Source organism: Magallana gigas, chromosome 9 (genome assembly GCF_963853765.1).
Source record: "Magallana gigas chromosome 9, xbMagGiga1.1, whole genome shotgun sequence".
Taxonomy (NCBI): domain Eukaryota; kingdom Metazoa; phylum Mollusca; class Bivalvia; order Ostreida; family Ostreidae; genus Magallana; species Magallana gigas.
The window spans coordinates 3674937-3696479 of record NC_088861.1 but is presented as its reverse complement, the minus strand read 5'-3'; the positions used below and the strand labels follow the sequence as shown (position 1 = coordinate 3696479).

At 33.5% G+C, this 21543-nt stretch overlaps 4 long non-coding RNA genes across 4 annotated transcripts; all 4 read left to right on the top strand.

Moving 5' to 3' along the window:
* Positions 1-201: 201 nt before the first annotated feature.
* LOC136271323 (uncharacterized) lies at positions 202-3830 on the top strand. Its single transcript, XR_010709243.1, has 2 exons — positions 202-741; positions 1772-3830. It is a non-coding gene; the product is annotated as an uncharacterized lncRNA (long non-coding RNA).
* A 1032-nt stretch (positions 3831-4862) lies between these two features.
* LOC136271588 (uncharacterized) lies at positions 4863-8023 on the top strand. Its single transcript, XR_010709529.1, has 2 exons — positions 4863-4912; positions 5965-8023. It is a non-coding gene; the product is annotated as an uncharacterized lncRNA (long non-coding RNA).
* Positions 8024-9055: 1032 nt separating this feature from the next.
* Positions 9056-12174, top strand: LOC136271573 (uncharacterized). Its single transcript, XR_010709499.1, has 2 exons — positions 9056-9105; positions 10116-12174. It is a non-coding gene; the product is annotated as an uncharacterized lncRNA (long non-coding RNA).
* Positions 12175-13198: 1024 nt separating this feature from the next.
* Positions 13199-17258, top strand: LOC136271322 (uncharacterized). The gene is made up of 2 exons (XR_010709240.1): positions 13199-13257; positions 13709-17258. It is a non-coding gene; the product is annotated as an uncharacterized lncRNA (long non-coding RNA).
* The last annotated feature ends 4285 nt before the right edge of the window (positions 17259-21543 follow it).

The following is a 21543-nucleotide window of genomic DNA, read 5'->3' as shown; positions in this document are numbered from 1 at the left end:
GAATTTTAAAAAGTTTCAAACAATTGGGATTTCCTATAAACCATATGCATAATAATGATAACGGAGTAATTGTATGCATACACCTACTAACTATCCACGAAGCCAGGTACAAAAAAAAAGAATAAAAAAAAAGTAATATACAACGTTTAATAAAAAAAATAAATAAACTATTAGCTTTGGTAGTATTTGGTTGCTTTTGCGTGAAATTTTAAACACAACATAAAGAAGTGAACCCTTTCAGTCATTTTACTTGGTTAAATATCCCAGACATATATTGAGTTAATGTATTCATTAACATCATGCATCTGTATTTAAAATATACAATGCTGGTGTATTGATACAAACCACCTAATTTATTAATTTTATAATTTCTTTCCAAAATGTCCTTTAAATATATACATGTTATTAACCCCATGCCATTTCAACGTTCGATGAGATGAATCATGTGAAGTTCAGCTTTAAAAAAAACATATAAATGTAATTTATCTTAACACTTCGTACATTGGGTATTTGCCAGATAATAGGTGTATACAGCTCAAATTAGGAACTGGAATTAAGGCCAACACATTTAAACCCCGCTATTCTGTATAATTGATTTAACAATTTTCAAAGGGGTTTTGTATTCACAGATCATCTGTCTACAGAATATATAAACTTAAAGTATATTAAAGTTGTAAGAATTCCCAAGTACGTCATAAAGCTGGCCTACTTTCGGTTTGTAATATTAAACTTATCAATACGGTATGTTACACTTCCTATTTTTCTGTTTTGTCACTTTCTGACTGTCTGCCTCTTGTTGTTATTGTCTGTCTGTCTGTCTGTCTGTCTGTCTGTCTGTCTGTCTCTCTCTCTCTCTCTCTCTCTCTCTCTCTCTCTCTCTCTCTCTCTCTCTCTCCATTCACACATAGATGGATTATGAATAATACCTCTTCGCAATGGTTGTGCATTTGCACTCTTGCTTAACTTTATCAATAAGTAGCTAAATATAGCCCTCCGGCGGACTACCCTCCCCCGACAAATGTAATATGTTACTCGTTTTTTCTGCTCTAATTGCCGGAAGATATATGATAATTATAAAAATGAAACTATTTCCTCTATATATGTGCAAAGTTCAAATATGTCGTTACAATGAAATCCTTTCCTTGTACGCAACTGGTTGTCACTTATACTTGTTTATATACAGGCAGAGTGTTTCACTTTAAAGCTGGTGTCTTCATAAATTAACAAGATCTAGAGTTACAATTACATGTATAGCAAAAAGTATTGTAATCGTAGATAAACGCGCAATCAAAACACATTGTGCACTGTGCAGAACTCTAGTAGAAAAAAATCGTCAACATCAAGATATTTCGTTGCTAGTAATTTGCCCATCAAGGAGGCTCGATGGTCAATAAATTAACCGTTAGATATACCTAGAATTTTAAGATATTGTCTTTTATTAATTTTCAATCTAAAGTTGAAAATGATTACATGACAAATTATTTTTAATTTGTCATGTAATCATTTTCAACTTTAGATTGAAAATTAATAAAAGACAATATTGTTTGTTTAGCTAAACTGAAATTTAGTAAAGAAAAAATTCATAAATTTTACACTTTAAATTTGGGTGTTTTCCTATATTTTTATGTAGCAAACTTCTAAGGAAGAGGAGATACAGTCTAAAATTGGCCATGACCATCGGACCCTCTTAAGAGTTATCAAATAATAAAGTAACTAGTATGCTACATATCATTTTACATATTATTACTTTCGTTTTTATTTATTTGTGCAGTTAGTCTTAATATGGGTGACCAACTTGACTTCTACAAGTTGTCGTATTTGTGGAAAGGATGTAATCATCTGATGGGGTTTAAGGAGTTTGTAGACATACGACGAACCGTCTTACTAACGTGGATGGATATAGAAAGCAGAGACTATGTTTTAGATAGAAAAGCCATTGGCAGTTTAGGAGAGAACGTTGGATATAGCAGCGGTGCAAATGATGAACTTGCGATATTGAGGAAGACCTGTGTTTTGTCAGAATAATCTCTATGGAACCCATCACTCTCAAGCATATCATTGTTACTAGCAGAGAATGTCGAACCAGGCTATTGTTTGCTAAAATATATATCTGGTCATGTGTTTTCAGAGGATCTATACGACGCCATCAACGACTCTGGGGTGTATTTCTCAAGCTACAAAGTTATTAGAAAATTCTTAGATTTAACACCAACAAATGCCAGATCAGAAGGGCCCTTTATCGTAGTCAATGGTCAAAGAATCACAGGTGCCCTCCCTGTCCTTGGCTGGCCGCGAGTCGCCAAGAAATGGACCAAAAGAGACAGGAAACGATGCTGGCCAGGAACGGAAACGCTGGATAAAGTTATACGTGATGGATGCCATTGTGTCCCCGTTGGTGCACCAAAATCTGTCACAAAACACCTCGAATGGCAGTTGTCTTTTTCCGTTGCTGAATGCACCTTAGTACACTCCATGGATCATAGTTTTTTTAAGCTCTACCAGATCTTGAAAATTCTTGTCCATGAACGACTAAATAAAATGGAAGATTGCGGAAAGATTGTGTCTTCTTACATGATTAAAACTTTGATGTTTTGGATGTGCGAGAACAAATTACCAAACTTCATTTGCGCTGGGAATTTAAAAGAAAGCATTGGAGAATGTTTAACACAGCTTGAAGAGTGGATTAGGGAAAATTTTATTCCTCACTATTTCATCCCAGAACGTAACCTCTTTGAAAGAAATTTCAGACCATTAGAGAAAGCAAAAGTTCTTGAAAGATTGTCAGTCCTAAAAAGTGACATTTTAAAAGAATTATTAAGGTGTCCATTTTTTAAAGCAGTGGAGACAGAGGTCACTGCTGAACCGCCCCAATCTGTTGATTCTCTCAATATTACATCAGATGATATGAAGACACGATGCGATTTTTTTTTCTTTGAATGCATTGGAAATACATTTTGTAATGGGATACGTTGGCCTGAAGCCATACGTATTCTTCAAAACTTTGAAAATGCATTTGCTTATGATTCTCAAAGTGATCTTCAACTCAGTACGTCGAAGCAAATGTACTTTAAGGTAGCAAATGCAGCTGGTAAAATTGCTTATCGAGTCATGAAAAATTCATTCTCAAATAAACGGAAATACGAATTGCTTCATCTCTCCGAGAAATTTCTCAAAATCGGATGTTCAGCAGATGTAACCAGTGGAAAACTTTCACTGGCTTCTTTATATTTCTGTCTTGAGAAAAATGAAAAATGCCTAAATGTTACTGATGCGGTTTTGCGTGATATTTTGCCTTCCACCGTGTACGTACGAGGATTCGAAAATATGTCATACAATTCAAGTCGCCGTAACCATTATCAAGAATTGGCTTCTTCAGAGCATATCTCATTGTCTCAGAAAATGAAGCGCTATTGCCTGACCGACATTGAAATTATCCAATCAACCTCTCTGTGGCCGGCTGTCATTGACTTAGAGATTGAAACATTCCCTCGTGAAACAAGACTGATCAAGATGCCAGCTTTGGTTTATTTGTACCTCCTGAGGTTTTTATGCTTTGAAATCCAGGGAGATGAAATCCTCAAAATGGAAGCGTTGTCTGAATTGTCTGCAATAGCGTATGATGACGAACACAATGACGGATCGTTTCTGGCGTATGATGTCATTGGTATTTGTCACGAAAGGGTTGGCAATTATTCACAGGCTGTAGAAATGTTTGGCAAAGCCTCTAAGGAAGCCAAAATTCTTGACTGGATAAACGAAAATATGAATCCTGGACTGTTACGTATAGGAATTGTTCTTAATAAAAGATTTAGAGAAATGAGACAAAGAAATTACCTTTAAAGTTTAAATCTTTTCATCAAATAACATTATTATATAATAAATCAATTCATATTATAAAATTAACATTCCTACATATGCAGTATTTATAACATATTTTTAAAGAACTTTTTTAAATTAAAAAGTTGTTATAATGTCAAATATTATGTACACTGCAGATAGTCCTGTAAACTTATCATATACATTTATCACTGTTGAAAATTGAAACAGCTACACCGTTGTACAAAATAGTATCATGTTGTTGAGTGGATTTTCTAACAGAATGGATTGATACTTTTGGTTTTTTCATTGTTTGTTCCTTTCCCGTTTTATTTTTTCAAAGCTTTAAAATTTTGAATTTTAAAAAGTTTCAAACAATTGGGATTTCCTATAAACCATATGCATAATAATGATAACGGAGTAATTGTATGCATACACCTACTAACTATCCACGAAGCCAGGTACAAAAAAAAAGAATAAAAAAAAAGTAATATACAACGTTTAATAAAAAAAATAAATAAACTATTAGCTTTGGTAGTATTTGGTTGCTTTTGCGTGAAATTTCAAACACAACATAAAGAAGAGAACCCTTTCAGTCATTTTACTTGGTTAAATATCCCAGACATATATTGAGTTAATGTATTCATTAACATCATGCATCTGTATTTAAAATATACAATGCTGGTGTATTGATACAAACCACCTAATTTATTAATTTTATAATTTCTTTCCAAAATGTCCTTTAAATATATACATGTTATTAACCCCATGCCATTTCAACGTTCGATGAGATGAATCATGTGAAGTTCAGCTTTAAAAAAAACATATAAATGTAATTTATCTTAACACTTCGTACATTGGGTATTTGCCAGATAATAGGTGTATACAGCTCAAATTAGGAACTGGAATTAAGGCCAACACATTTAAACCCCGCTATTCTGTATAATTGATTTAACAATTTTCAAAGGGGTTTTGTATTCACAGATCATCTGTCTACAGAATATATAAACTTAAAGTATATTAAAGTTGTAAGAATTCCCAAGTACGTCATAAAGCTGGCCTACTTTCGGTTTGTAATATTAAACTTATCAATACGGTATGTTACACTTCCTATTTTTCTGTTTTGTCACTTTCTGACTGTCTGCCTCTTGTTGTTATTGTCTGTCTGTCTGTCTGTCTGTCTGTCTGTCTGTCTGTCTGTCTGTCTGTCTGTCTGTCTGTCTGTCTGTCTGTCTGTCTGTCTCTCTCTCTCTCTCTCTCTCTCTCTCTCTCCATTCACACATAGATGGATTATGAATAATACCTCTTCGCAATGGTTGTGCATTTGCACTCTTGCTTAACTTTATCAATAAGTAGCTAAATATAGTCCTCCGGCGGACTACCCTCCCCCGACAAATGTAATATGTTACTCGTTTTTTCTGCTCTAATTGCCGGAAGATATATGATAATTATAAAAATGAAACTATTTCCTCTATATATGTGCAAAGTTCAAATATGTCGTTACAATGAAATCCTTTCCTTGTACGCAACTGGTTGTCACTTATACTTGTTTATATACAGGCAGAGTGTTTCACTTTAAAGCTGGTGTCTTCATAAATTAACAAGATCTAGAGTTACAATTACATGTATAGCAAAAAGTATTGTAATCGTAGATAAACGCGCAATCAAAACACATTGTGCACTGTGCAGAACTCTAGTAGAAAAAAATCGTCAACATCAAGATATTTCGTTGCTAGTAATTTGCCCATCAAGGAGGCTCGATGGTCAATAAATTAACCGTTAGATATACCTAGAATTTTAAGATATTGTCTTTTATTAATTTTCAATCTAAAGTTGAAAATGATTACATGACAAATTATTTTTAATTTGTCATGTAATCATTTTCAACTTTAGATTGAAAATTAATAAAAGACAATATTGTTTGTTTAGCTAAACTGAAATTTAGTAAAGAAAAAATTCATAAATTTTACACTTTAAATTTGGGTGTTTTCCTATATTTTTATGTAGCAAACTTCTAAGGAAGAGGAGATACAGTCTAAAATTGGCCATGACCATCGGACCCTCTTAAGAGTTATCAAATAATAAAGTAACTAGTATGCTACATATCATTTTACATATTATTACTTTCGTTTTTATTTATTTGTGCAGTTAGTCTTAATATGGGTGACCAACTTGACTTCTACAAGTTGTCGTATTTGTGGAAAGGATGTAATCATCTGATGGGGTTTAAGGAGTTTGTAGACATACGACGAACCGTCTTACTAACGTGGATGGATATAGAAAGCAGAGACTATGTTTTAGATAGAAAAGCCATTGGCAGTTTAGGAGAGAACGTTGGATATAGCAGCGGTGCAAATGATGAACTTGCGATATTGAGGAAGACCTGTGTTTTGTCAGAATAATCTCTATGGAACCCATCACTCTCAAGCATATCATTGTTACTAGCAGAGAATGTCGAACCAGGCTATTGTTTGCTAAAATATATATCTGGTCATGTGTTTTCAGAGGATCTATACGACGCCATCAACGACTCTGGGGTGTATTTCTCAAGCTACAAAGTTATTAGAAAATTCTTAGATTTAACACCAACAAATGCCAGATCAGAAGGGCCCTTTATCGTAGTCAATGGTCAAAGAATCACAGGTGCCCTCCCTGTCCTTGGCTGGCCGCGAGTCGCCAAGAAATGGACCAAAAGAGACAGGAAACGATGCTGGCCAGGAACGGAAACGCTGGATAAAGTTATACGTGATGGATGCCATTGTGTCCCCGTTGGTGCACCAAAATCTGTCACAAAACACCTCGAATGGCAGTTGTCTTTTTCCGTTGCTGAATGCACCTTAGTACACTCCATGGATCATAGTTTTTTTAAGCTCTACCAGATCTTGAAAATTCTTGTCCATGAACGACTAAATAAAATGGAAGATTGCGGAAAGATTGTGTCTTCTTACATGATTAAAACTTTGATGTTTTGGATGTGCGAGAACAAATTACCAAACTTCATTTGCGCTGGGAATTTAAAAGAAAGCATTGGAGAATGTTTAACACAGCTTGAAGAGTGGATTAGGGAAAATTTTATTCCTCACTATTTCATCCCAGAACGTAACCTCTTTGAAAGAAATTTCAGACCATTAGAGAAAGCAAAAGTTCTTGAAAGATTGTCAGTCCTAAAAAGTGACATTTTAAAAGAATTATTAAGGTGTCCATTTTTTAAAGCAGTGGAGACAGAGGTCACTGCTGAACCGCCCCAATCTGTTGATTCTCTCAATATTACATCAGATGATATGAAGACACGATGCGATTTTTTTTTCTTTGAATGCATTGGAAATACATTTTGTAATGGGATACGTTGGCCTGAAGCCATACGTATTCTTCAAAACTTTGAAAATGCATTTGCTTATGATTCTCAAAGTGATCTTCAACTCAGTACGTCGAAGCAAATGTACTTTAAGGTAGCAAATGCAGCTGGTAAAATTGCTTATCGAGTCATGAAAAATTCATTCTCAAATAAACGGAAATACGAATTGCTTCATCTCTCCGAGAAATTTCTCAAAATCGGATGTTCAGCAGATGTAACCAGTGGAAAACTTTCACTGGCTTCTTTATATTTCTGTCTTGAGAAAAATGAAAAATGCCTAAATGTTACTGATGCGGTTTTGCGTGATATTTTGCCTTCCACCGTGTACGTACGAGGATTCGAAAATATGTCATACAATTCAAGTCGCCGTAACCATTATCAAGAATTGGCTTCTTCAGAGCATATCTCATTGTCTCAGAAAATGAAGCGCTATTGCCTGACCGACATTGAAATTATCCAATCAACCTCTCTGTGGCCGGCTGTCATTGACTTAGAGATTGAAACATTCCCTCGTGAAACAAGACTGATCAAGATGCCAGCTTTGGTTTATTTGTACCTCCTGAGGTTTTTATGCTTTGAAATCCAGGGAGATGAAATCCTCAAAATGGAAGCGTTGTCTGAATTGTCTGCAATAGCGTATGATGACGAACACAATGACGGATCGTTTCTGGCGTATGATGTCATTGGTATTTGTCACGAAAGGGTTGGCAATTATTCACAGGCTGTAGAAATGTTTGGCAAAGCCTCTAAGGAAGCCAAAATTCTTGACTGGATAAACGAAAATATGAATCCTGGACTGTTACGTATAGGAATTGTTCTTAATAAAAGATTTAGAGAAATGAGACAAAGAAATTACCTTTAAAGTTTAAATCTTTTCATCAAATAACATTATTATATAATAAATCAATTCATATTATAAAATTAACATTCCTACATATGCAGTATTTATAACATATTTTTAAAGAACTTTTTTAAATTAAAAAGTTGTTATAATGTCAAATATTATGTACACTGCAGATAGTCCTGTAAACTTATCATATACATTTATCACTGTTGAAAATTGAAACAGCTACACCGTTGTACAAAATAGTATCATGTTGTTGAGTGGATTTTCTAACAGAATGGATTGATACTTTTGGTTTTTTCATTGTTTGTTCCTTTCCCGTTTTATTTTTTCAAAGCTTTAAAATTTTGAATTTTAAAAAGTTTCAAACAATTGGGATTTCCTATAAACCATATGCATAATAATGATAACGGAGTAATTGTATGCATACACCTACTAACTATCCACGAAGCCAGGTACAAAAAAAAAGAATAAAAAAAAAGTAATATACAACGTTTAATAAAAAAAATAAATAAACTATTAGCTTTGGTAGTATTTGGTTGCTTTTGCGTGAAATTTCAAACACAACATAAAGAAGTGAACCCTTTCAGTCATTTTACTTGGTTAAATATCCCAGACATATATTGAGTTAATGTATTCATTAACATCATGCATCTGTATTTAAAATATACAATGCTGGTGTATTGATACAAACCACCTAATTTATTAATTTTATAATTTCTTTCCAAAATGTCCTTTAAATATATACATGTTATTAACCCCATGCCATTTCAACGTTCGATGAGATGAATCATGTGAAGTTCAGCTTTAAAAAAAACATATAAATGTAATTTATCTTAACACTTCGTACATTGGGTATTTGCCAGATAATAGGTGTATACAGCTCAAATTAGGAACTGGAATTAAGGCCAACACATTTAAACCCCGCTATTCTGTATAATTGATTTAACAATTTTCAAAGGGGTTTTGTATTCACAGATCATCTGTCTACAGAATATATAAACTTAAAGTATATTAAAGTTGTAAGAATTCCCAAGTACGTCATAAAGCTGGCCTACTTTCGGTTTGTAATATTAAACTTATCAATACGGTATGTTACACTTCCTATTTTTCTGTTTTGTCACTTTCTGACTGTCTGCCTCTTGTTGTTATTGTCTGTCTGTCTGTCTGTCTGTCTGTCTGTCTGTCTGTCTGTCTGTCTCTCTCTCTCTCTCTCTCTCTCTCCATTCACACATAGATGGATTATGAATAATACCTCTTCGCAATGGTTGTGCATTTGTACTCTTGCTTAACTTTATCAATAAGTAGCTAAATATAGCCCTCCGGCGGACTACCCTCCCCCGACAAATGTAATATGTTACTCGTTTTTTCTGCTCTAATTGCCGGAAGATATATGATAATTATAAAAATGAAACTATTTCCTCTATATATGTGCAAAGTTCAAATATGTCGTTACAATGAAATCCTTTCCTTGTACGCAACTGGTTGTCACTTATACTTGTTTATATACAGGCAGAGTGTTTCACTTTAAAGCTGGTGTCTTCATAAATTAACAAGATCTAGAGTTACAATTACATGTATAGCAAAAAGTATTGTAATCGTAGATAAACGCGCAATCAAAACACATTGTGCACTGTGCAGAACTCTAGTAGAAAAAAATCGTCAACATCAAGATATTTCGTTGCTAGTAATTTGCCCATCAAGGAGGCTCGATGGTCAATAAATTAACCGTTAGATATACCTAGAATTTTAAGATATTGTCTTTTATTAATTTTCAATCTAAAGTTGAAAATGATTACATGACAAATTATTTTTAATTTGTCATGTAATCATTTTCAACTTTAGATTGAAAATTAATAAAAGACAATATTGTTTGTTTAGCTAAACTGAAATTTAGTAAAGAAAAAATTCATAAATTTTACACTTTAAATTTGGGTGTTTTCCTATATTTTTATGTAGCAAACTTCTAAGGAAGAGGAGATACAGTCTAAAATTGGCCATGACCATCGGACCCTCTTAAGAGTTATCAAATAATAAAGTAACTAGTATGCTACATATCATTTTACATATTATTACTTTCGTTTTTATTTATTTGTGCAGTTAGTCTTAATATGGGTGACCAACTTGACTTCTACAAGTTGTCGTATTTGTGGAAAGGATGTAATCATCTGATGGGGTTTAAGGAGTTTGTAGACATACGACGAACCGTCTTACTAACGTGGATGGATATAGAAAGCAGAGACTATGTTTTAGATAGAAAAGCCATTGGCAGTTTAGGAGAGAACGTTGGATATAGCAGCGGTGCAAATGATGAACTTGCGATATTGAGGAAGACCTGTGTTTTGTCAGAAGAATCTCTATGGAACCCATCACTCTCAAGCATATCATTGTTACTAGCAGAGAATGTCGAACCAGGCTATTGTTTGCTAAAATATATATCTGGTCATGTGTTTTCAGAGGATCTATACGACGCCATCAACGACTCTGGGGTGTATTTCTCAAGCTACAAAGTTATTAGAAAATTCTTAGATTTAACACCAACAAATGCCAGATCAGAAGGGCCCTTTATCGTAGTCAATGGTCAAAGAATCACAGGTGCCCTCCCTGTCCTTGGCTGGCCGCGAGTCGCCAAGAAATGGACCAAAAGAGACAGGAAACGATGCTGGCCAGGAACGGAAACGCTGGATAAAGTTATACGTGATGGATGCCATTGTGTCCCCGTTGGTGCACCAAAATCTGTCACAAAACACCTCGAATGGCAGTTGTCTTTTTCCGTTGCTGAATGCACCTTAGTACACTCCATGGATCATAGTTTTTTTAAGCTCTACCAGATCTTGAAAATTCTTGTCCATGAACGACTAAATAAAATGGAAGATTGCGGAAAGATTGTGTCTTCTTACATGATTAAAACTTTGATGTTTTGGATGTGCGAGAACAAATTACCAAACTTCATTTGCGCTGGGAATTTAAAAGAAAGCATTGGAGAATGTTTAACACAGCTTGAAGAGTGGATTAGGGAAAATTTTATTCCTCACTATTTCATCCCAGAACGTAACCTCTTTGAAAGAAATTTCAGACCATTAGAGAAAGCAAAAGTTCTTGAAAGATTGTCAGTCCTAAAAAGTGACATTTTAAAAGAATTATTAAGGTGTCCATTTTTTAAAGCAGTGGAGACAGAGGTCACTGCTGAACCGCCCCAATCTGTTGATTCTCTCAATATTACATCAGATGATATGAAGACACGATGCGATTTTTTTTTCTTTGAATGCATTGGAAATACATTTTGTAATGGGATACGTTGGCCTGAAGCCATACGTATTCTTCAAAACTTTGAAAATGCATTTGCTTATGATTCTCAAAGTGATCTTCAACTCAGTACGTCGAAGCAAATGTACTTTAAGGTAGCAAATGCAGCTGGTAAAATTGCTTATCGAGTCATGAAAAATTCATTCTCAAATAAACAGAAATACGAATTGCTTCATCTCTCCGAGAAATTTCTCAAAATCGGATGTTCAGCAGATGTAACCAGTGGAAAACTTTCACTGGCTTCTTTATATTTCTGTCTTGAGAAAAATGAAAAATGCCTAAATGTTACTGATGCGGTTTTGCGTGATATTTTGCCTTCCACCGTGTACGTACGAGGATTCGAAAATATGTCATACAATTCAAGTCGCCGTAACCATTATCAAGAATTGGCTTCTTCAGAGCATATCTCATTGTCTCAGAAAATGAAGCGCTATTGCCTGACCGACATTGAAATTATCCAATCAACCTCTCTGTGGCCGGCTGTCATTGACTTAGAGATTGAAACATTCCCTCGTGAAACAAGACTGATCAAGATGCCAGCTTTGGTTTATTTGTACCTCCTGAGGTTTTTATGCTTTGAAATCCAGGGAGATGAAATCCTCAAAATGGAAGCGTTGTCTGAATTGTCTGCAATAGCGTATGATGACGAACACAATGACGGATCGTTTCTGGCGTATGATGTCATTGGTATTTGTCACGAAAGGGTTGGCAATTATTCACAGGCTGTAGAAATGTTTGGCAAAGCCTCTAAGGAAGCCAAAATTCTTGACTGGATAAACGAAAATATGAATCCTGGACTGTTACGTATAGGAATTGTTCTTAATAAAAGATTTAGAGAAATGAGACAAAGAAATTACCTTTAAAGTTTAAATCTTTTCATCAAATAACATTATTATATAATAAATCAATTCATATTATAAAATTAACATTCCTACATATGCAGTATTTATAACATATTTTTAAAGAACTTTTTTAAATTAAAAAGTTGTTATAATGTCAAATATTATGTACACTGCAGATAGACCTGTAAACTTATCATATACATTTATCACTGTTGAAAATTGAAACAGCTACACCGTTGTACAAAATAGTATCATGTTGTTGAGTGGATTTTCTAACAGAATGGATTGATACTTTTGGTTTTTTCATTGTTTGTTCCTTTCCCGTTTTATTTTTTCAAAGCTTTAAAATTTTGAATTTTAAAAAGTTTCAAACAATTGGGATTTCCTATAAACCATATGCATAATAATGATAACGGAGTAATTGTATGCATACACCTACTAACTATCCACGAAGCCAGGTACAAAAAAAAAGAATAAAAAAAAAGTAATATACAACGTTTAATAAAAAAAATAAATAAACTATTAGCTTTGGTAGTATTTGGTTGCTTTTGCGTGAAATTTTAAACACAACATAAAGAAGTGAACCCTTTCAGTCATTTTACTTGGTTAAATATCCCAGACATAAATTGAGTTAATGTATTCATCAACATCATGCATCTGTATTTAAAATATACAATGCTGGTGTATTGATACAAACCACCTAATTTATTAATTTTATAATTTCTTTCCAAAATGTCCTTTAAATATATACATGTTATTAACCCCATGCCATTTCAACGTTCGATGAGATGAATCATGTGAAGTTCAGCTTTAAAAAAAAACATATAAATGTAATTTATCTTAACACTTCGTACATTGGGTATTTGCCAGATAATAGGTGTATACAGCTCAAATTAGGAACTGGAATTAAGGCCAACACATTTAAACCCCGCTATTCTGTATAATTGATTTAACAATTTTCAAAGGGGTTTTGTATTCACAGATCATCTGTCTACAGAATATATAAACTTAAAGTATATTAAAGTTGTAAGAATTCCCAAGTACGTCATAAAGCTGGCCTACTTTCGGTTTGTAATATTAAACTTATCAATACGGTATGTTACACTTACTATTTTTCTGTTTTGTCACTTTCTGACTGTCTGCCTCTTGTTGTTATTGTCTGTCTGTCTGTCTGTCTGTCTGTCTGTCTGTCTGTCTGTCTCTCTCTCTCTCTCTCTCTCTCTCTCTCTCTCTCTCTCTCTCTCTCTCCTTACAAGTGTAATCATGTACATATATTCTATAATCGGTTAGAGTGAGCATGTACAAGTCAAGAGCCCAAGGGCCTGATTGGTTTTTTTCTTCTATATCTTTTGTTTTTTTCACGAAACGTCACTCATAAATACACGTGCATATTGTTTAAACAATGAACATGATTACGACACATATACTAATATCCTATGTCAAAACTTCCATCGTTTGTGTTTATGAGACCACCAAATCAAAAATACCTCGTGCGTTTGTAATTTAAAAAAAAAAAATTATTGCCATATCTATTAATTTGTGCAGCTAGCCCAACATGGATGAACAAACTGAATTTTACAAGTTTTCCTATCTTTGGAAAGGATGTGATCACCTAATGGGATTTAAAGAATTTGTAGACATACGTCGAATCGCTGAACAAACATGGCTAGCAATTTCAAGTCGGGGGAGTGTCTTTGAAAGAAAGTTGGTAGGCAGTATGGGCGATGGAATTGAGTTTAAAAGGAATGGTATTGACGATCTTTTCATATTTAAAAAAATTAGTGTTCTATCTCAAGGCAATATGAAGAGTCTGCCTGTGAATATGGGAATGACATTGTCAGCAAATAACGTTAATCCAGGGTATTGTATCCTTGGATACAATACTGGTCCTGTGTTCTCAGATGATCTATATGACAACGATGGTAACTCTCGGATATGTTTTTCAAGCTCCAAATTTATACATAGATGCTTGAATTTAACATCAGGAAATGCGAGCGCAGAGGGACCAGTAATTGTAGATGATTCACAGAGAACTATATGCGCACTTCCTGTCATTGGTTGGCCACCCGTCGCCAAGGAATGGATCACAAGAGATCGGAACAGATGTTGGCCAGAAAAAGAAACGATGAATAAAGTTATATTTGATGGTTGCCATTGCGTCCCAGTTGGTCACTCAGTATCAACAACAAAACATCTGGAATGGCAACTTAGTTTTTCAGTTGCTGAATGCACCTTAGTACATTCCATGGATCATCGTCTTTTCAAACTCTACCAGATCTTGAAAATTCTTATCCACGAACGATTGAACAATATGGACGGATGCGGGGAATGTATATCCTCATACATGATAAAAACGTTGATGTTTTGGATGTGCGAGGACAAATTACCAAACTTCATTTGCGCTCAGAATTTGAGAGAGAGTATTGAAGAATGTTTGACGCAATTAGAGGAATGGATCAGGAAGGACTTTTTTCCTCACTATTTCATTCCAGAGCGAAACCTCATTGAACAAAAGTTAAGGCCATTGCAGAAAGCCACAATTTTGGAAAGAATTTTAATCATGAAAAGTGGAGTTTTAAGTGAATTATTAAATTGTTCATCTTTCAAAATAGTAAAAGAAGAAGTCACTGCCGAACCTCCCCTTCCTGTTCATGGTCTTGATGTGGCATCTGATGATCTAAAAACAAAGTGCGAATTTGTTTTCTTCGAAAATGTTGGAAGTGGCCATTTTAGTGCCATGTTTTTTTCTCGAGCCAAGCAAGTTCTTCGAAACTTTGAAAATGCATATTCATTTGATACGCTTAGTGATTTACAAGGTAGTGTCGTTAAGCAAATGTATTATAGGACAGCAAATGCTGCTGGAAAAATTGCTTATCGAATCGTCAAAGATTCACACACTAATAAAAGAAAATATCATTTCCTACGCCTTTCCGAGTCATTTCTAAAAATCGGATGCTCAACAGATGTGACTAGCGGAAAACTTTCCCTAGCTACCTTATATTTCTGCCTGGGGAAGAATCGAAAATGCATCAGTGTTATTGATGCATTATTGCGTGGAATCATGCCCTATACTGTGTACTTACGAAATTTGACAACCGTGTCAAACAATTCTGCTCGTTGCAAGCTTTATCAAGAAGTCATTCACCCACAACCCATTCCTTTATCCCTGAAAATGAAGCGGGGCTGTGTGGCTGATATTGAAATTATCCGATCAACGTTTTTGTGGCCTGCAGCCATTAGCTTAGAAATTGAATCATTCCCTTATAAAACGAAACTGATAAAGGTGCCAGCATTGGTTTATTTGTACTTCCTGAGGTTTTTATGTTTTGAAATGCGTGGAGATGGTATCCTCAAAATGGAGGCATTGTCAAACTTGTCTGTAATATCATATGATGACGAACACAATGACGGATCATTTCTGTCGTACAACATCATTGGTATTTGTCACGAGAGAGTTCGTAATTATCTTGAGGCTGTTGAAATGTTTGTCCATGCCGCCAAAGATGCTAAAACATATGAGTGGATGAACGAAAATATGAACCCATGCCTTCTGCGTATAGGAATAGTCTTGAATAAGAAATTTAGTGAGGAAAGATAAAAAAAAGAAACTTTAATTGTCTCCTTTCTTTTATGGGATACCAACTTTAAAAATGATGTTTCTTCTAAGAATGAAAAAAACGTATGTTTTTAAAATTATTTACTCCGAATAACTAATTTTACGTATTTGTATGTTTTTGAATAATTGGATAGATGTGTTGTCAATAATGCATGTATTTTATATTCGGCCGTGAAAAAAGTAAAGGATCACATTTATTCAGGGGCGAAAAAATTCCACTTATATGACCCAGTGATATAAAATTTTGCACGAGATAATACAACCATTAAATAAGTAAAATATTCGAAATAAAACTTAACTTTTGCAATTTTGTTGTTACAAAAACATTTCTGAGAAAAAAAGAAAATGAAAAAATTAGTCAAATTTTCCGTTTCAATACAAATCTACCTTTGAGGTAGCATATCGTCCTCAAATGAAGAAAACATGGATATCAATATTGATATTTATTTATAACATTGTTATTTTGTATTTTAAAAACAGTGTTTGACTTTAGGCTTTGAACTTTGTAAAAATATTTTTTAGAAATCTGAAACCCTAAGTAAACGTAATCCTTAATCATTGTTAAAATATTATACCTATTGTCTTAAATTTTAAAAACACCGAACAATTAATTGTTACTCCAGACCCAACCCTCCTAAAATAATGCGTTATGTTAAGATTATCTTTTATACATATTTTTAAAAAGTCAAAACCAGTTCTCATTAGTGCATTTAGCTTTTAAGCTTTTTGCTCTTATTTCTAAAAGTGAAAAAGAAGAAGTTTCGGTATTTAGAATTTTTAATTCATGAAAGTACTTCCATTTTTCTTTGGGGGGGGGGGGGGGCTGGAGGTTGTGTGTCTGAATGTAAGATATATATGATGCGTCGATTCATCTGCCAATTGATTTTGTTCGAATTTTGAAAATGATACTGATGTATTTTCTTACGTATATAATGCATGGTTTAACGCACTTGTCTTTATAGAACATGTTTGAAAATAATGGTTAAAATTTCACAATAGTTTTACACCTATTTTTTTAATTACAAAGGCAAATTTTGAGGCTAGGATTACATAAACTCAGCTTTTCCCCGTAAACAATTGAATCAATTTATCGGCACCTAATTTGATCGATCATCAATTATGTAAAAGAAACATCAAAATTGACTACAGAATTTTTGAAGTGGCAAAATATTTGGCCACTATTAGAAGTCAGGTATTTTGAAATAAAACACAGAAGACAAGACTTCAAATACATATAAACGAATTTATCACTTGCTTTATATTTCCGAGGCATTTCTAAAAATCAAGTGTTCAGCAGATGTGACCAGTGGGAAACTTTGACTAGCATGTTCATAGTTCTGGCTGTAGATAGATTTTAAATGTCTAATGCGGTTTTGTGCAATATTTTACCATTCATCGTGTACTGACATGGTCATGGTGAAATTGACAGATGTCTTGTGACTTCTTTATTTGAAAAAAGTAGATAGTTTGGAATGTTAATACTCTTACATATTTTGTAGTGCCGAGTATCAAATGAATCAAAAATCGTACTCAATAATTCGCAAATACAATGAGATAGTTAGGTAAAGTTAGCTACTAGTAACTGGCTACGAGAAGTAAGAAAAGCTTGTTACTAGTTACTGGCTGCGAGATGAAATGAAAGTTGGCTACTAGTAACTGGCAACTAGTAACTGGCTGCGGGAAGTAAGAAAAGCTAGCTACTAGTGACTGGCTGCGAGATGAAATGAAAGTTGGCTTCTAGTAACTGGCAACTAGTAACTGGCTGCGGGAAGTAAGAAAAGCTAGCTACTAGTGACTGGCTGCGAGATGAAAGAAATTTGGCTACTAGTTACTAGTTACTGTCCAAGTGAGAAAACATACCTAGGATTTATATTTGTATTCTTAATATGTACATTGCACTATATCATTATTTACTCATATTCCTCTCATACTGTCATCGGTAATTTGTGCATTTCGTTTAAAATATCTCTATTTTAGACAATGGTGTCCAGTTGATTCAAGTAGCTGTACTTAAAGATTGAAAATATCAACAAGTTTTAATATTCAAAACAATCTATCAGGTTATCCGCATGATATAACAACAACATTACTCAGATATCTCTCTTAATCTCGTCAGCTACCAGTGCATTTCGTTTCAACTATCTCTATTTTAAAGACAATTTTTTTATGCAACTCAAGTAGCGGTACATAAAGATTGAAGACATCTTCAAGGGTTGCTAATATCAACATTGTTTCAGGTCATCTAGTACATAATATTACGACACAATTACTCAGATATATCTCTTTATGTAGTTAGCTACAAGTGGATTTTGTTAAAAATATCTTTATTTTTTTGGCGGTTTTGTCAATATATCTTAAGTAACTGTATATATAAATTAAGGATATATGCCAGTCATGCTAATATTAACATTCCTTCAAGTCTTCCACATAATATTACGACACAATTACTCAGATATCTCTCTTTATGTCGTCAGCTACAAGTGCATTTTGTTACAAATATCTTTATATTTTGGCGGTTTTGTCAATATATCTCAAATAGCTGTATATATAGATTGAAGATATATGCCAAACATGCTATTATCAACATTCGGTCAAGTCATCCACATAATATTACAACACAATCACGTAGATATCTCTCTTTATGTAGTCAGCTTCTCGCGCATTTTTTTTTTTACAAATATCTTCATTTTTGGCGGTTTTGTCAATATATCTCAAGTAACTGTATATATAAATAAAAAGATATATTCCAGTCTTTATAATATCAACATTCCTTCATGTCATCCACATAATATTACGACACAATTACTCAGATATATCTCTTTATGTAGTCAGCTACAAGTGCACTTTGTTACAAATATCTTTATTTTTTGGCAGTTTTGTCAATATATCTCAAATAGCTGTATATATAGATTGAGGATATATGCCAGTTTTGCTAATATCAACATTTCTTCAAGTCATCCACAGAATATTACGACAAAGTTACTCAGATATCTCTCTTTATGTCGTCAGCTACTAGTGTATTTTTTACAAATTTCTTTATATTTTGGCAGCTTTGTCAATATATCTCAAATTGCTGTATATATAGATTGAGGATATATGCCGGAAATGCGAATATCAACATTCTGTGAAGTCATCCACATAATATTACAACACAATCACTCAGATATCTCTCTTTAGGTAGCCAGCTTCTCGTGTATTATTTTTTTACAAATATCTTTATTTTTTGGCGGTTTTGTCAATATATCACAAGTAGCTGATATATAAATTGAAGATATATGCCAGTCTTTGTAATATCAACATTCTGTCAAGTCATCCACATAATATTACGACACAATTACGCAGATATCTCTCTTAATGTCGTCAGCTACCAGTGCATTTTGTTACACATTTTTTAATTGTTTGGCGGTTTCGTCAAGATATCTCAAGTAGCTGTATATATAAACTGAAGATAGCACACATTATATTACGACACAATTACTCAGATATATCTCATTATGTAGTCAACTACTAGTGAATTTTGTTTCAAATATCTTTATTTTTTGGCGGTTTTGTCAATATATCTTTAATAGCTGTATATATAAATTGAAGATATATGCCAGACATGCTAATATCAACATTCCTTCAAGTCATCCACATAAAATTACGACACAATTACTCAGATATCTCTCTTTATGTCGTCAGCTGTTAGTGCATTTTGTTACAAATATCTCTATTTTTTTTTTGTCAATATATCTCAAGTAGATGTATATATAAACTGAAGATATATGCCAGTTTTGCTATTATCAACATTCTGTCAAGTCATCCACATAATATGACGACACAATTACTCAGATATTTCTCTATATGTCCTCTGCTACTAATGCATTTTGTTACAAATAACTTTATTTTTTGGCGCTTTTGTCAATATATCTCAAGTAGCTGTATATAAAAATTGAAGATATATGCCATTCTTGCTAATATCAACATTCCTTCAACATCCACATACTAGAAATATTACGACACAATTACTCAGATATCTCTCTTTATGTCGTCAACTACTAGTGCATTTTGTTACAAATACCTTCATTGTTTTATCAATATATCTCAAGTAACTATGTATATAGAGTAAATATATGTACATGTGTTGCTAACTCTAACATTCAATTAGATCATCCACATGATATTACGACACAATTACTCAAATACCTTTCTTTAGCTACTAGTGCATTTTATTACAAATATCTGTATTTTCTATGATTTTTTCAACAAATTTGGAGTAGCTGTATATAAAATTAATGATATGAACAAATCTTGCTTATTTCACCACTCTGTGAGTTCACCCATATGATATAACGACAAAACTACTCAGATATCTCTATTAATCTTGTCAGCTACTTGTGCATTTCGTTACAAATATCTCAATTTTTAACAGTTTAGTTCATATACCTCAAGTAGCTGTATGTATAGATTGAAGATACATACAGGTGTGGGTAATTTTAACATTCTTTAGGGTCACCGACATGATATTATAACAAAATTATTCAGATATATTTTTAAATGTGGTCAGGTACTTGTGCTATAGTTTTACAAATACAGTTAAAGTTCGGTATCTCGAACACCGATATCTCGAATACCACGGATATCTCAAGGTATGTCTGTTGTCCCGGCCAGTTTTACTATATAAATGATTATAAAAAAACGGGTATGTCGAACACGGAAATCTCGAATACCCCGCTTATCTCCAAGTAAATTCACGGCCCCAGTCAGTCAAAAACATGCGTTATCTCGAAGACAGGTCAATTACCCCCCCCCCCCCCCAATAATTTCACACCTTCAGGACACAGACGCTCCGTTATGTCGATTTTCCGGTCTATTGAACAGACCCGTTAGTACAGCACGTGCTATTACTGAGGTCACCTGTGATTTTCACACCCTAATAGCCCCAAGCTGTTGAAACCCTTTCTGTAATTACACAAGCAAGGTTATCGTCGATATGCTCATATTGTGATATCGGATGACACGATAATTAAACAAAGCTTGGGATGATTATTACGTAGTAAAAAAGTTATCAAAATGATAAACGCTGGTAGGCCCTTTACTACGAATCAAAGTAAACACACAACACATTAAACACATCAAAGTGAAAAAGAAATCAAGAAATTATTTAATTAAATACTTTTCGGGGTATATAAATCTGATGACTGTACTTTAGACCTGGAATCTAGTGACAGTGAAAATGAAGTGCGAAATGTGTTTATGAACTGTGTCAACAACGTAGTGCTTTTCATAGTGACTATCCTGTTTATTTACGTCTTACATAAAACGCTTTTGTTGACTGTCCACTGGTTTAATATGTTATTTTATGCATGTTTTATTTTTGTTTATTAATGTATTTATGACTTATGCCAATGTAAGATGGTGTTGTATTTAAATAAATAAAATTGAAATGGTAAGATTCGTTTTCCGTCTTTGTTCCTTTTACCGTTATCAGTTTATCAATTTATGTGGTGTATTGTATATCCGTTTATCAGAATCGCTGAAAAACAAAGACGAACGCAAGTTTTCTTTTAAAAAGTATTGTTTTACAAGATAATTCAAAAACATTTGATGTATTATATTTTTATTTGAGATACAAATTTAAAAACATTAATTCTTTCTGTGTTTTATTATACACAATGAATAACGATAATAGAAATGGCTATATACATATATGTATACAGGTATACGCATGTATGAAAACAAAATATATATACACGTGTCTAGAAAGTACATTTATAGACCAACT